Source organism: Saimiri boliviensis, chromosome 17, assembly GCF_048565385.1.
Source record: "Saimiri boliviensis isolate mSaiBol1 chromosome 17, mSaiBol1.pri, whole genome shotgun sequence".
In the NCBI taxonomy this organism is placed as follows: Eukaryota; Metazoa; Chordata; class Mammalia; order Primates; family Cebidae; genus Saimiri; species Saimiri boliviensis.
The window spans coordinates 14,652,114-14,665,851 of NC_133465.1; the positions used below are offsets into that span (position 1 = coordinate 14,652,114).

The window sequence follows — 13,738 nt, forward strand, 5'->3', positions numbered from 1 at the left end:
CAGCCACTATGCGTTCTATTTCATGCGGTCTTACAAATGTAAGTGGACAGTTGGTTGCTTTTCCACATCCATTGCCTCTGCTGCTTTTTCCATTGGGATCTCAAATTTTAAAGCCCTGTGACTCGGGGTGAGATTGAGCCCATCCTCAGCTCTAAGGTGAGATCTAATTGGTTTAATACAATTCAGCTCCTTCATTCTATCCCCCGACCATTGTCTGGTTCAGTGCTGGACATCTCATTTCAGGCCAAGCCAAGTGGAGACATTTTTTAGAACTTTAGGAAAGATATTTCTCTCTTTTTTTCCCAAAAGATCTTATTTTCCTTTTTTTTTTTTTTTTTTTTTCTTTTAGAGAGAGCCTCTCTCTGTCACCCAGGCTAGAGTGCAGTGGTGTGATCTCGGCTCACTGCAACCTCTACCTCCTGGGTTCAAGCAATTTTCCTGCCTCAGCCTCCCAAGTAGCTGGGATTATAGGCACGTGCCACCACACCCGGCTAATTTTTGGATTTTTAGTAGAGATGGGGTTTCACCGTGTTGGCCAGGGTAGTCTCAAACTCCTGACCTCAAGTGATCCACCAACCTTGGTCTCCTAAAATGCTTGGATTACGGATGTTCAGGCAAACCTATGGGTTTCAGCCTAGACTACTAGAGAGAAACATTGATACTCAAACATAAATGCAGTTTAAAAACCTGGAGGCTATTGGAGGACTGTCAAATTTAGACCCTGCTCGAATTTCTTCTTCGGTGAAGAATGCACAGAGCCACAAGGCTTTTTGCAATTTGGCTTCTGTTTCACTCTAACCAAATCCAACTCTTCAGAGGAGAGGCAACTTCCTTTGAATCCCACAAGGTATTTTGGACACTGAGCAGGCTCACAAACCCATTTTACGAGCTAAGTGTAAATGAACCCAGAAACACCAAGCTGATGTTTTTTCTTAAAATAAACAAGCATAAACAATTTAGAGGAAAAATTTCTCAGGGGCAAACCACAGTTGGATGTTAGCAGATCTCAAAACACTTGAAAAATGATTGAACACTTTTTGCAGATCCCAAGACATTTGCAAAATTGTTCAACATTTTTGTGGCCTCCTGGCTCTTCAAGACCCCTGAGTAAGCAGCTGTCTACCCAGACAAATACCCAGCCCACTCAGTGCAAGTAAACTCATCAAGGAACCATTAGGATGACTGAATGGCACTTCACTGGGCAACCCATGGTGTTTCTGGCCCATGTCTTGTTGTGAGTCTTTTTATTGATCCTTTTCCATCATCAGGAATGACCTTCAGCAGATCCTTTTCTGTCTTATACTTAGAACTTTCTGAAGAAAGAAATGCTAATATGCCCATAAACTTTATGCCGCCAGGAGGTTTTTGTCCACATTACAATTTCTTAAAATCCCATTTACTCTTTTTCTTCATCATAATTCTTTGAATATTTGGACAGTGATGTTTAGGGAAACCTCCTTTTGTGATTAAATAATCAGAACTACTTTCCTTGCTGTTCAGATTTTCTGACACTGTAACTCTCTTCCTGTTCTCGCTATTTTGGCTCCCTCTCTGGGGACTCCTGTGGGTCAAACAATGACGAGCAACAAGCCACTGACACCTATTTCCTCTCTGAACTTCAGCTTTAGGGACATTTCTGGAAATTACCAAGGCAATTTATTAGGCTCATCCTGTCCCTGCAGCTTTCGAGAAATCCTAAATTAATTTAGTTTTAATTGCCATACTTGGTATAACTTAGTTAAAGCAATCTTCTTCATGAAAACATCTGACAGTAGGTTGGATGTTGATTTAACCAAAATACTGCATACGACACAGGAAAATAAGACAACTGAAAGGCTTGCATTTTATGTGGCACTCTTTAATAGTTCCCAGATCTCATAAAAACCATAAGGGAGGTGGCACGATGGAGAAATGGAGCTCTTAAATCAGATGAAAGCCGAATGTGAATGAGGCCTCATCTTTGGATGGGAGTTTCTTGGCTATCGCTGACCCCCATGAAGAATAGAGAAGAAAATTTCCTTTACTCTTTTGAAAAGAACATAACACTGGAAAACTCTTAATATTAGATGCTGACAATCAGCTGTTTCCTGTCATATACACCAGTCTATACATTTTTTTAAAAAGGAAAACAATTGACTAGTTGAAAAGTAGACATGTTAGTCACGGCAAACATTTTGAAAAAAATGAAAGAAATGAGAACAAGAAAATTAAAACTTTTTCATAATCTTACCACACAGAGACATCTAATGAATAGTTTTTTATAAGTCTTTAGTACTTGATTTTCGTTTTGAACCTTTTTTCTCTCAAAAACTAAAAATTGAAATCATGCTGAATGTATTGTGTTGTAACTTATGTTTTTCATGATAAGGATTATTCTTAATCAGAATATTGTTCGATGTCTGAGTTATAAGGTTAGATCATATCCCTAAAAGTTTTTATAATTTACTTATTTTTGCTACCATAAATCATGCGTTCATAAGCAAACATCTCTAGAACTAAATCTTTATGTCCAGCCAGGATCTTTTCTATTTCTGTATATTTCAGTGCATTTCTAGAAATGAAATTACTAGATCCAGAAGATGCAAAATTGTAGAGTTTTTGCATATGAATCTCCAGAAACACTAAACCTACCAGCAAGGTATAAATGTTTCATCATACAAATTCAGTATATTTTAATTAAAATTTCTAATTTATGGATAAAATAATAGCAGATTGGTTTATTTGATTATTAAGGAGCATGAATATTTTTGAGTAAAGTATTTGCCATTTGCATTCATGTTCTTTGCCTATTTATCAATAGTAAGACTTTTAAAAGAAATAAATTATTATTCATTTAATTTTTGCATAGTAAGTACAGCAATTCTATGCTTTTTCTCATATGTTGAAAACATTCATTTTAATTGTAGATTGGCGCTTTTTTGTATAATACTATTATTAAGCTATAAATAACACTATTGATTAAACTGAAATACTATTAACTAGACTACATGTATCTTTTCTTGGACCGATCTAAATTTGGAGATGTATTTTGACAGTATTTTAAATTTCTTCAGCATTTTTACTTGGTTAGTCAATTTCAATAGCTTTCACTTTTACAGAAAATCATTTTGTTCAGACTTCAAAATAATTAATATTGCATCGTTGTTGTTGTTTGTGTTGTTTTTTGAGAAGGAGTCTTGCTCTGTCACCCACGCTAGAGTGCAGTGGTAAATCTCTGTCCACTGCAACCTCTGCCTCCTGGATTGAAGAGATCCTCCTGCCTCAGCCTCCTAAGTAGCTGGAACTACAGGCATTTGCCACCACGCTCAGCTAGTTTTGGTATTCTTAGTAGGGATGGATTTTACTGTGTTGTCATGTCTGGTCTCGAACTCCTGAGCTCAAGCAATCTGCCTGCCTTGGTCTCCTGAAGTGACAGAATATAAAGTTTTAACGACTATTCCATAAAAACATTTTCGGCCTGGCATGGTGGCTCACGCCTGTAATCCCAGCACTTTGGGAGGCCGAGTCAGGTGGATCATGAGGTCAAGAGATTGAGACCATGGTGAAACCCCGTCTCTACTAAAAAATACAAAAATTAGGTGGGCGTGGTGGTGTACACCTGTGGTCCCAGCTACTTGAGAGGCTGAGGCAGGAGAACGGAGAACTGCTTGAACCTGGGAGGCAGAGATTGCAGTGAGCCGAGATTGCGCCACTGCGCTCCAGTCTGGTGCCTGGCAACAGAGCAAGACTCTGTCTCAAAAAAAAAAAAAAAAAAAAAAAAAAAAAATTGTTCAGTCTCCTTTGTGTCTGTGGTGTATACCCTTTTTAAATTCTGATAGTGAAGTTTATTTCCTTGACTTTTGGCTGGGAGTTTGTCCACTTTATTAGTCCCCTTAAGTCATTAGCTCTAGGATTTTAACAATCTGCTCTGAGATATTTTAAAAATTATAATTTTTTGATTGTCCTCATTTATTATTTAAGGTTTACTGCTTTCTTCTTGCTCTCGTTGAGTTATTCTTCTATAGTGTTGGAGCCTCCTTGCCCCATATTCTTTTCATTGCTGCGCTCGCTCCTAGGAGATCGTACCTGCATTTTCTTTCTCTTTTTTTTCTAAAAAGTCACCTTTTCAATGACGCCTTTCCAGCCATTTTATCTAAAATGTCAACAAATCCCTTCTCCTTCCCCCAGAATCTCCCCTGCCTCCCTGGCTTTATCTCTCTCATTAGCACTTAATTGCTGATGAATATATCATATATTTTACACATCTGTCTTACTTATTTTTTGTCTCTTCCACCAGCCTACAAGCTCCACGAGAGCAGAGATTTTAATCTATCTTGTTCACTGCTTTTTCCCCAGCTTTTAGAAGAATGCCCATTTCATAGTAGGTATGCAATAAAAATTTGTTCACTGAATGAATGAATGAATGAAACAGGCCATGACACCTCAAAGCAGGAAGCTTTGAATAGTAGAGCTCAAAGAGTCAGTTTCATTTATGAGAATCACTTTCCTTTTTTTCTTTTTTTTTTTTTGAGACGGAGTCTCACTCTGTCTCCCAGGCTGGAGTGCAGTTGTGCAATCTCGGTTCGCTGCAACCTCCACCTCTTGGATTCAAGTGATTCTCCTGCCTCAGCCTCCCGAGTAGCTGGGAATACAGGCACATGCCACTGTGCCTGGCTAATTTTTTGTATTTTTAGTAGAGACAGCATTTCACTGTGTTAGCCAGGATGGTCTCAATATCCTGACCTTGTGATTCGGCCGCCTCAGCCTCCTAAAGTGCTGGAATTACAGGCATAAGCCTTGTTTGAGACACACACACACACACACACACACACACACACACACACACACACACATATATATATATATATATATGTATATATATATATATACATACATAGTACTTTAGGTTCTGGGGTACATGTGCAGATCATGCAGGATTGTTGCATGGGTACATACAAGGCCATGTGGTTTGCTGCCTCCTTCCCCCCATCACCTATATCTGACATTTCTCCCCATGTTATCCCTCCCCAACCTCCCCACCCCATGCTGTCCCTCCCCTACCCCTCCCAACAGACCCCAGTGTGTGATGCTCCCCTCCATGTGTCCATGTGTTCTCATTGTTCAACACTCGCGTATGAGTGAGAACATGTGGTGTTTGATTTTCTGTTCTTGTGTCAGTTTGCTGAGAATGATGGTTTCCAGATTCATCCATGTCCCTACAAAGGACACGAACTCATCTTTTTTTATGGCTACATAGTATTCCATGGTGTATATGTGCCACATTTTCCTTGTCCAGTCTATCATCCAAGGACATTTGGGTTGGTTCTAGGTCTTTGCTATTGCAAACAGTGCCACAATGAATATATGTGTGCATGTGTCTTTACAATAGAATGATTTATAATCATTTGGATATATACCCAGTAATGGGATTGCTGGATCAAATGGGATTCTACTTCTATGTCTTTGAAGAATCATCACACTGTCTTCCACAATGGTTGGACTAATTTACACTCTTACCAACTATGTAAAAGTGTTCCTATTTCTCCACATCCTCTCCAACATCTGTGGTCTCCAGATCTTTTAATGATCGCTATTCTAACTGACATGAGATGGTATCTCTATGTGGTTTTGATTTGCATTTCTCTAATGACCAGTGATCATGAGCATTTTTTCATGTTTGTTGGCCTCATATATGTCTTCTTTTGAAAAGCATCTTTTCATATCCTTTGCCCAGTTTTGAATGCTAGTTTGTTTGTTTTCTTGTATATCTGTTTTAGCTCTTTGTCGATTCTGGATATTAGCCCTTTGTCAGATGGGTAGATTGCAAAAATTTTTTTCCCATTCCGTTGGTTGCCAGTACTTTCTAACGTCTAATGATTGTTTCTTTTGCTGTGCAGAAGTTCTGGAGTTTAATTAGATCCCATTTGTCTATTTTGGCTTTTGTTGCCAATGCTTTCGGTGTTTTAGTCATGAAGTCCTTGCCTACGCCTATGTCCTGAATGGTTTTGCCTAGGTTTTCTTCTAGGGTTGTTATGATGTTAGATCTTATGTTTTAGTCTTTAATCCATCTGGAGTTAATTTTAGTGTAAGGTGTCAGGAAGAGGTCCAGTTTCTGTTTTCTGCACATGGCTAGCCAGTTTTCCCCATACTATTAATTAAACAGGGAATCCTTTCCCCATTGCTTGTTTTTGTCAGGTTTGTCAAAGACCAGATGGTTGTAGATGTGTGGCATTGACTCTGAGGTCTCTGTTCTGTTCCATTCGTCAATATGCCTGTTTTGGTATCAGTACTGTACTGTTTTGGTTATTGTAGCCTTGTAGTATAGTTTGAAGTCAGGTAGTGTGATACCTCTAGCTTTGTTCTTTTTGCTTAGGATTGTCTTGGCTATGCAGGCTCTCTTTTGGTTTCATATGAAGTTTAAGGAGGTTTTTTCCAGTTCTGTGAAGAGGGTCTTTGGTAGCTTGATGCAGATAGCATTGAATCTATAAACTACTTTGGGCAGCATGGCCATTTTCACGATATTGACTCTTTCTCATTCTAGACATTTAAAACCTATATTGCAATTTAAATTTCAATGGTAAAACCAGTAGGTTTTAGAATTGTTTTGTGATCCTATATCAAAAGAAAAGTTCTATTTCTTTTGTTCAGTTTTTAATCATACCAGTGAGAATTAAAATTGTCCAATTTTCCAGTGGCAATTTCTCCACACCAGAAGGTAGTCATGACTCTCAAAGAAGAAACAATTTGGGGTTTTTCTGCCTTCAAAATGTTATCAAATCCTGTTTTTCTCACAGGCGTTTGAAACAAGTAGAAAATAAGAAATATTCCAGTAGATGAAATATACCAAACATCAGTAATACGCAAGAATTGGCTGTTAAAAAAAAGTCCAGTCTGTATATGCAAAGTAAGCAAGGAAATTCAGACTTTTTCTTTTTTCCTTCTTTAAAAATCCATTACTCCTAAAAAATCATTCCATAAAATTGGAAGTGAAAGACTAAAGGTCTTTTTTTTTTTTTTTTTTTTGAGATGGAGTCTTCCTCTGTCACCAGGCTGGAGTGCAGTGGCATGACCTGGGTTCACTGCAACCTCCGCCTCCCCAGTTCAAGCAATTCTCCCGCCTCAGCCTCCAGAGTAGGTGGGACTACAGGTGTGCGCCACCACACCCATCTCATTTTTGTATTATTTATTTATTTATTTATTTTAAGACGGGGTTTCATCATGTTGGTCAGGCTGGTCTTAAACTCCTGACCTCATGCGATCCGCCTGCCTTGGCCTCCAAAGTGCTTGGATTACAGGCATGAGCCACCATGCCCGGCAAGACTAAAGGTCAAGAAAGGGAAGAGAAGGAGAGGGAACACACACCATTAACACACAAAAAAAAGTAAAATTATACAAACTTAAGCAGTTTATAACAGACTGGGGTCATATTGCAAGATACCAAAGGCTAGTTGAAGAAATTCACTGTTCGGTAGGAACTAGGGTTTGCATGGCTTCGTGAAGATCCATGAAGATTCACTGCCATGGAGCAAGCCCCCTTCCCACTCCAAATCCTGGTTTCTGCACCACATCTCCACAGGGAGGGGCTCTCATTCCACCACCCAGCCCACCTCAAGGGCCTCCAGGTCCCCGAAGGCAATTATCTCATCGGTCCCCTTCCTTGGCAGCTCGAGTCCTCTTCAACATTCAGGCAGACCTGACCTCTGAACATGGTAGGCCTGTTGCTAAGGACCTTCTAAACAGGCTCAGAATCATCAAACACAACAAAACCAAAATTGGGTAATTGCTCACCACTGTTAATGCTCATCTCCACCACGTTACCATAATTACAAAAGAAATCTTTAAGCTCTGATTTGTCCACTTCATGAGACAGGTTGCCACTGAAGAGTTGGTGACTGTCAGTGTGTCTCACCATTCTTCGGGGTTCAATGTCACCTTGCTCATCAACATCATGGATTGGTCTGGGTCCCCTTTGGGGAGGAATATTTATTCGTTGTTCTCATGCTCTTTGATCCCTTTGAGGTCTTTGTGGTAAAATCTGAGATTCAGGCTTAGACTCTGGACAGGGCTGTGAAACTGGTACTTTAACAACATGAGGTGGTATCCACTCCACTGGGTGGAAGGTTCTTACTAGTCACAGATTCCCAAGCAAGTGTCCTCAAGTCTTCCTGTACTGTCTGAGCTATGTCTGCAGGTATTGGAGAAGAACTCTTCTGAGCAACCTCAGGAGCGGTTTCTTCTCATCCTGGCTCAGGCTTTTCCTCTTGGATTTCAGATGCAGGTTCTTGTTCTGGTTCTGGTTTAGGATCAGGCTCTGGTTCAGCAACAGGCTCCTCTAAATGTTCTTCCATGTCATTACTGACAAATGCCTAATCATAGAAAGTTCCAGAATCATCAGGTACCACCTCAGGTGTTTGCTGTCTTTCTTCAGGTTCCTCCACTTCTTCTTCGGAAGCCTCCTGAGGCTCAGTGACAAACCCCCCAAAGGCCTCATCTTGGCATCAGAAGATCTCATTGTGAACATAAGATTTATTTGCAACAGACCCCTCAGGAGCAAGGACAAATGTCTGCATAAATCTTCTCAAAGCCTGGTTGTTTTAGAAAGAAGCCCATTCACCAGGACTACCACACCATCATTTAGCGTGGCATGGGCATCCATATGGCAAATCTTGTGGCAGTTGGTGAAGTTTGGAGACATCACTTTCCTGTGGATTTCCTTCTGTCCGTAGATGGCATCTGCTGGCTTTCCATTTGAATCCAATCCCCCATGGACATAAGAAGAGTTCTTTCCATAAAATCTTCACAGCGTGTCTGGGGCCTGGTTCAGCAGTATGTAATACATCTCACAAATTCCACCCCACCCCCAAATGCCCCCCGAACAGCACGGAACTAAGCTTCTCCATCACCACTGCTTTGGCCAATTCAACATGGGAGGATAAAAGTCAAATCTGTCCAAATCTGCATGGCTAAGCTGGAGAGGAACCAGCTCTGCACCATAGCACTGAGGATGGCAGAAACCCCTCGCGCGATTGCATCTGCCAAGCCTTGTTTTTTGACCAAGAAAAGGAGGGCAGCTTTTCCTTATCTCTTACCTTACCCTGGAATCTTTTTTTCTGGTATTCTTGTATTTCCCTCCTCTAATTGTTAAGAAACTATCTCTTCCTTGAAGGCACACCTGCCAGGGAGAAGAGCCTTTGCCCGGAATGCCTGGGTCAAAGCCTATGTCCAAAGTAAGAATTCCCTTCCCAGGTCCCTTGGACCTCTTCGACCACATAGAAAAGATGTCCAAGGGACGATGACTAGAAGGGTGAGAACTTTAGCCACTCTTCCCTGTATCCCAAATCTCTCTTCTTGTCACTGACTCTCTGTGCCCACATGTGTGAGGCCTGGTGAACAAAGGTGAGCAGGCACAGAGGGAATCTTGAACAGCCTCCCCCTCCATAGTCTAAGGGCCACAGAGTCTGGTAAACAGGGAATTGTAGATCTGGGAGGGAAGCATTCCCTCTGAGAGGAAGCCCGTTTTATTATCGGACAGCTGTCTTCCTTGTAGATAGATAAAATTAATTTGCTGGAAAGTTCGACATTTCCTTTCTGATGGGACTTCCGTGAATCAAACAAGCCAAATATACTCATTCAACACGGCTTTTACTTGTTTAAAAGGGAATGCCCAGGATTAGACAGAGTACCCCACATACATCTTGAACAGAGCAGATTGTTAGCTTATATATAAAACGAACAGTTTTTCCAGAGGGGAAGACAATGTGGTGAAGGAAGAGTCTGGAATTCATATCCTCACAAGGGACCATTTGTCCCCAGGGGGATTATATATGGTAACTGCTTTGAATGGTTGAAAACCATTATATGGGTCTGCTCAGTGTCTTTTCGTGATGGAGATGAAATGTGATGGAGATCACATTTCAACATGAGATTTAGAGAGGACAAACATCCAAACCATATCATTCTGCCCGTGGCATCACTAATCTCATGGGGTCCAGGAGGTAGATTTTTGCTTTCTATGAAGATGTGCTTTCCAAGAGGTTGGACCATTAAACAATGAACAGGGTGACTGTGTAAGAACAGAGTGTCTGATTCAGACAGGGTCTGTCTGTCCATCTCTCCAGTCTCCTGTAGAGAGCTTCATGCATGGGATGAGTTTGGACAAGGCGGTCCCTGAGTTCTTTCATATCTACTTCTTTCTCCTTTTTCACATTTAGAAATAAACTCAGACTGTTAGGGGAAAGCATAAATCAGAGAAGCATGAACATCAGAGTGGTTCTATCGTCATTTATTTCAGCTCCAGCAGGCTGGGGTATGACAAAGTGGCTTCAGCCTGCTCACTCCTACTTTCCGAGGCCCTGTTGTACGTAACAGGCCCCACACAAATGGGCAAAACTATAGACCCTCCTGCCGACGACAAAGCGGGGGTACAATAGCATTTAAAGATCAGGTTCTTACCTGGTGTTCTCTGAGCAAGTGTTTCAAAACTGATCTGAGCTGGGAACTGTCCCTTGTCCATAGGTAGGTGTGCTAATTGTGGTTTCTTTGCCTTAAAAAGTTACAGAGCCATGACAGTAAGACTGGGCCGTAGGAGAAGTGAAGTTCTACTCCCTTAAGCCCTGGCTTCTTACGTTAGATTCAGAATCTAAATCTATAACTCCCACTGAAGACCTTCATGATACGTTAGAACCTACTGCCAGAAACTGAACAGCTTACCCAATTACATTAGTCTTCGGGGGCTGTTGTAATAAAATGCCACAAACTGGGTGGTCTAAAGCAACATAGTTTATTATCTCACAGTTCTGAAGCCCAGAAGTCTTAAATCAAGGTATTACTGAGACCAATGCCTTCTCTGAGACTCCAGGTAGAATCCTCCCTGGCCTCTTCCTGGATTTTGGCGGTGGCTGTCAACTCTCGGCCTTCCTTGGTTTGCAGCTGCAGTCACTCCAGTCTCTGCTCTTGTCGTCACACGGCGGTCTCTTCCTGTGTCTTCACATTGTCTTCCAATGAGAACACCAGTCATATTCGATTAAATGCCTACCCTACTCCAGTGTGGCCTCCTCTTAACTCAATTACTGCTACACTGACCCTGTTTTCAAATACAATCACATTCTGAGGCAGTAGGGTTAGGATTTCAACACATCTTTTTGGAAGACACAATTTGTGTTTCCATGTTTTTGCATTGCTGTAAAGGAATAACAGTCTGGCTAATTTATTTTTAAAAGAGGTTTAGGCCAGGCGTGGTGGCTCACGCCTATAATCCCAGCACTTTGGGAGGCCAAGGCGGGAGGATCACAAGGTCAAGAGATCGAGACCATCCTGGTCAACATGGTGAAACCCCGTCTCTACTAAAAATACAAAAATTAGCTGGGCCTGGTGACACACACCTGTAGTCCCAGTTACTCAGGAGGCTGAGGCAGGAGAATTGCTTCAACCCAGGAGGCAGAGGTAGCAGTGAGCTGAGATCGCGCCACTGCACTCCAGCCTGGGTAACAAGAGCGAAACACCGTCAAAAAAAAAAAAAAAAAAAAGAGGTTTAGTTGGCTCATAGTTCTGCAAGCTGTACAGGAAGCAAGGTACCAGTGTATACTCCTGTGAAGGCCTCAGGAAGCTTACAATCATGGTAGAAAGCAAAGGAGAAGCAGATGAATCACATGGTTAGGGCAGGAGGAAGAGGGTACCACATACCTTTAAACAACCAGAGCTTGCATGAACTAACAGAATGAGAACTCACTGATTATCAAGAGGACAGCAGCATGCCACTATTTCTGCCTCCATGTCCCACACACGTTCCTCTAAGCCCCACCTCCAACATTGGAGGTCACATTTCAACATGAGATTTAGAAGAGACAAACATCCAAATCATATCATTCTGCCCGTGGCTCCCCTAATCTCATGTCCTTCTCACGTTGCAAAATACAATCATCTCTTCCCAGCAGACCCCCAGAGTCTTAACTCATTCCAGCACCAACTAAACCAGAAGTCCAAAGTCTCAACTGAGACTCGAGGCATGTTCCTTCCATCTCAAAGCATGGCAGAAGGCAAAGAGGGAGCAGGTATGTCACACGGTGAGAGCAGGAGTAAGGATGGTGGTGTGCCGCACTCTTTTAAACAACCAGCTCTTACTTGAACCAGTACAGTGAGAGTGAAAACTTACGCATTACTGAAAGTCAGCACCAATCCATTAAAGAGGAATTCACCCCTATGACCTAAAAACCTCCCTCTAAGCCTGTGTCTGACATCAGAGGTCACATTTCAACATGAGATTTAGAAGGGACAAACATCGAAATCATATCACAATTCAGCTTATAATACCAAATAAAATGAAAGATAGAAGGAAGAATAAATCCAACAGAAAAAGGAATTAGAACGACACGTAGTTATTCTATCCATTTCTTGGTGCACAGATATTTTCAACTCTCTGTACAGGGTTAAAGCAAAATGTAGAAAGAAAGAAAATGCCATGGTGGAAAACAAAAGGATCATTTAATATTATACAGTACCTTTTTCTCTAGGGTTTTTAAGCATACAGGCATTGTTATAAATGTGTGTATACTTGTGGGTTTGTGTATAAGACACATAGAAAATTGCTTTAACTACTTGTCTTGGAAGGAGAAAGAAATACATATTTTAAACTAATTTTCAATAAGTTTAAAAGATTTATCAGGAATCAAGATAGCATTTTCAGATGATTATGATTCTTTACATAATCCAAGATCAAACAGGCTCTTAATAGAAGCTGGTTGAGAGGCAGGACACTGAATTTTGAATTGAAGTTAAAATATAAAACATTTTATGGTGAAGGAGAGGAATAAAATGAATTGCACTATGGCCGAAATATTTTGCTACTCCAGCTTTGTACATGTTTTGCCCTGTGGCTTTGCAGTTTCCCTGATACTAGAAAACGTGACTTGATTTGACCAAAGGAAGGAGCCATTGCCATAGTTGTACCACTTCTGGGTGTAAACATCAAGAGACTTCACACAGTTCGTGTTTATGTTATTAACATAAGAATATGCTTGGGTTTAATAGTCCAAGGAAAATGTTGAGAGATACATGAAATAGGGTTAAGACCCACTGAATTCAGCGGATTCCCACCAACTCACAGATCTTTGAGAATAAATTCTTGTTGTTTCAAGTCACTGGATTTTTTTGGGCTAATTTGTTATATAGCATTACTTTGGCCATAGGTAGCTGATACAAGAAAGATGATTCAGAGGGTAAGGAGAAAGAAAATGCAGTTACTTTTGGTTTACCTGTGCCTGCTATTCTAGGGTGCTCTTTTGAGGTGTGATTACTTTATTGGCCTTTTACTTTGTTAATTACCTTACTTTTTGAAAATTCAAAGTCCCCTGGGAATTTGTTGGGAATGTAAATTCTCAAGCTCACTCCCAGGTTTACCAAATCAGATACTCTGGGACTGGGGACCCAGCAATCTATATTTTATCTAGCCTGCCAGGGTTTTAACACCCAGCGAAGTTTGAGAACTAGTGCTCTCCATGCGATAGAATCATCCAGAGGGCATTTACAACACATAGAAGAAGCCTGAGTCCTACCTCTCCCTTCCCTTCAATCCTATTTAATTTCTTGAAAACCTCTCCAGGTGATTATAATATGCAGCCAAAATTGAAGACCCCTTCTCTAGAGGGACTTAATCTAGAAAGTAATTTGCTTCACTTTGACACTGTATATGGGAAGAACTTGGAAATAATAACAACCGACACAACCATTGAGGTAAACCAAATCAACATGAAAGTTTTTTCAA

At 40.9% G+C, this 13,738-nt stretch overlaps 1 pseudogene; it reads right to left on the bottom strand.

Moving 5' to 3' along the window:
* Positions 1–7,491: 7,491 nt before the first annotated feature.
* LOC101038543 (ras GTPase-activating protein-binding protein 1 pseudogene) lies at positions 7,492–8,818 on the bottom strand (annotated as a pseudogene).
* Positions 8,819–13,738: the final 4,920 nt, after the last annotated feature.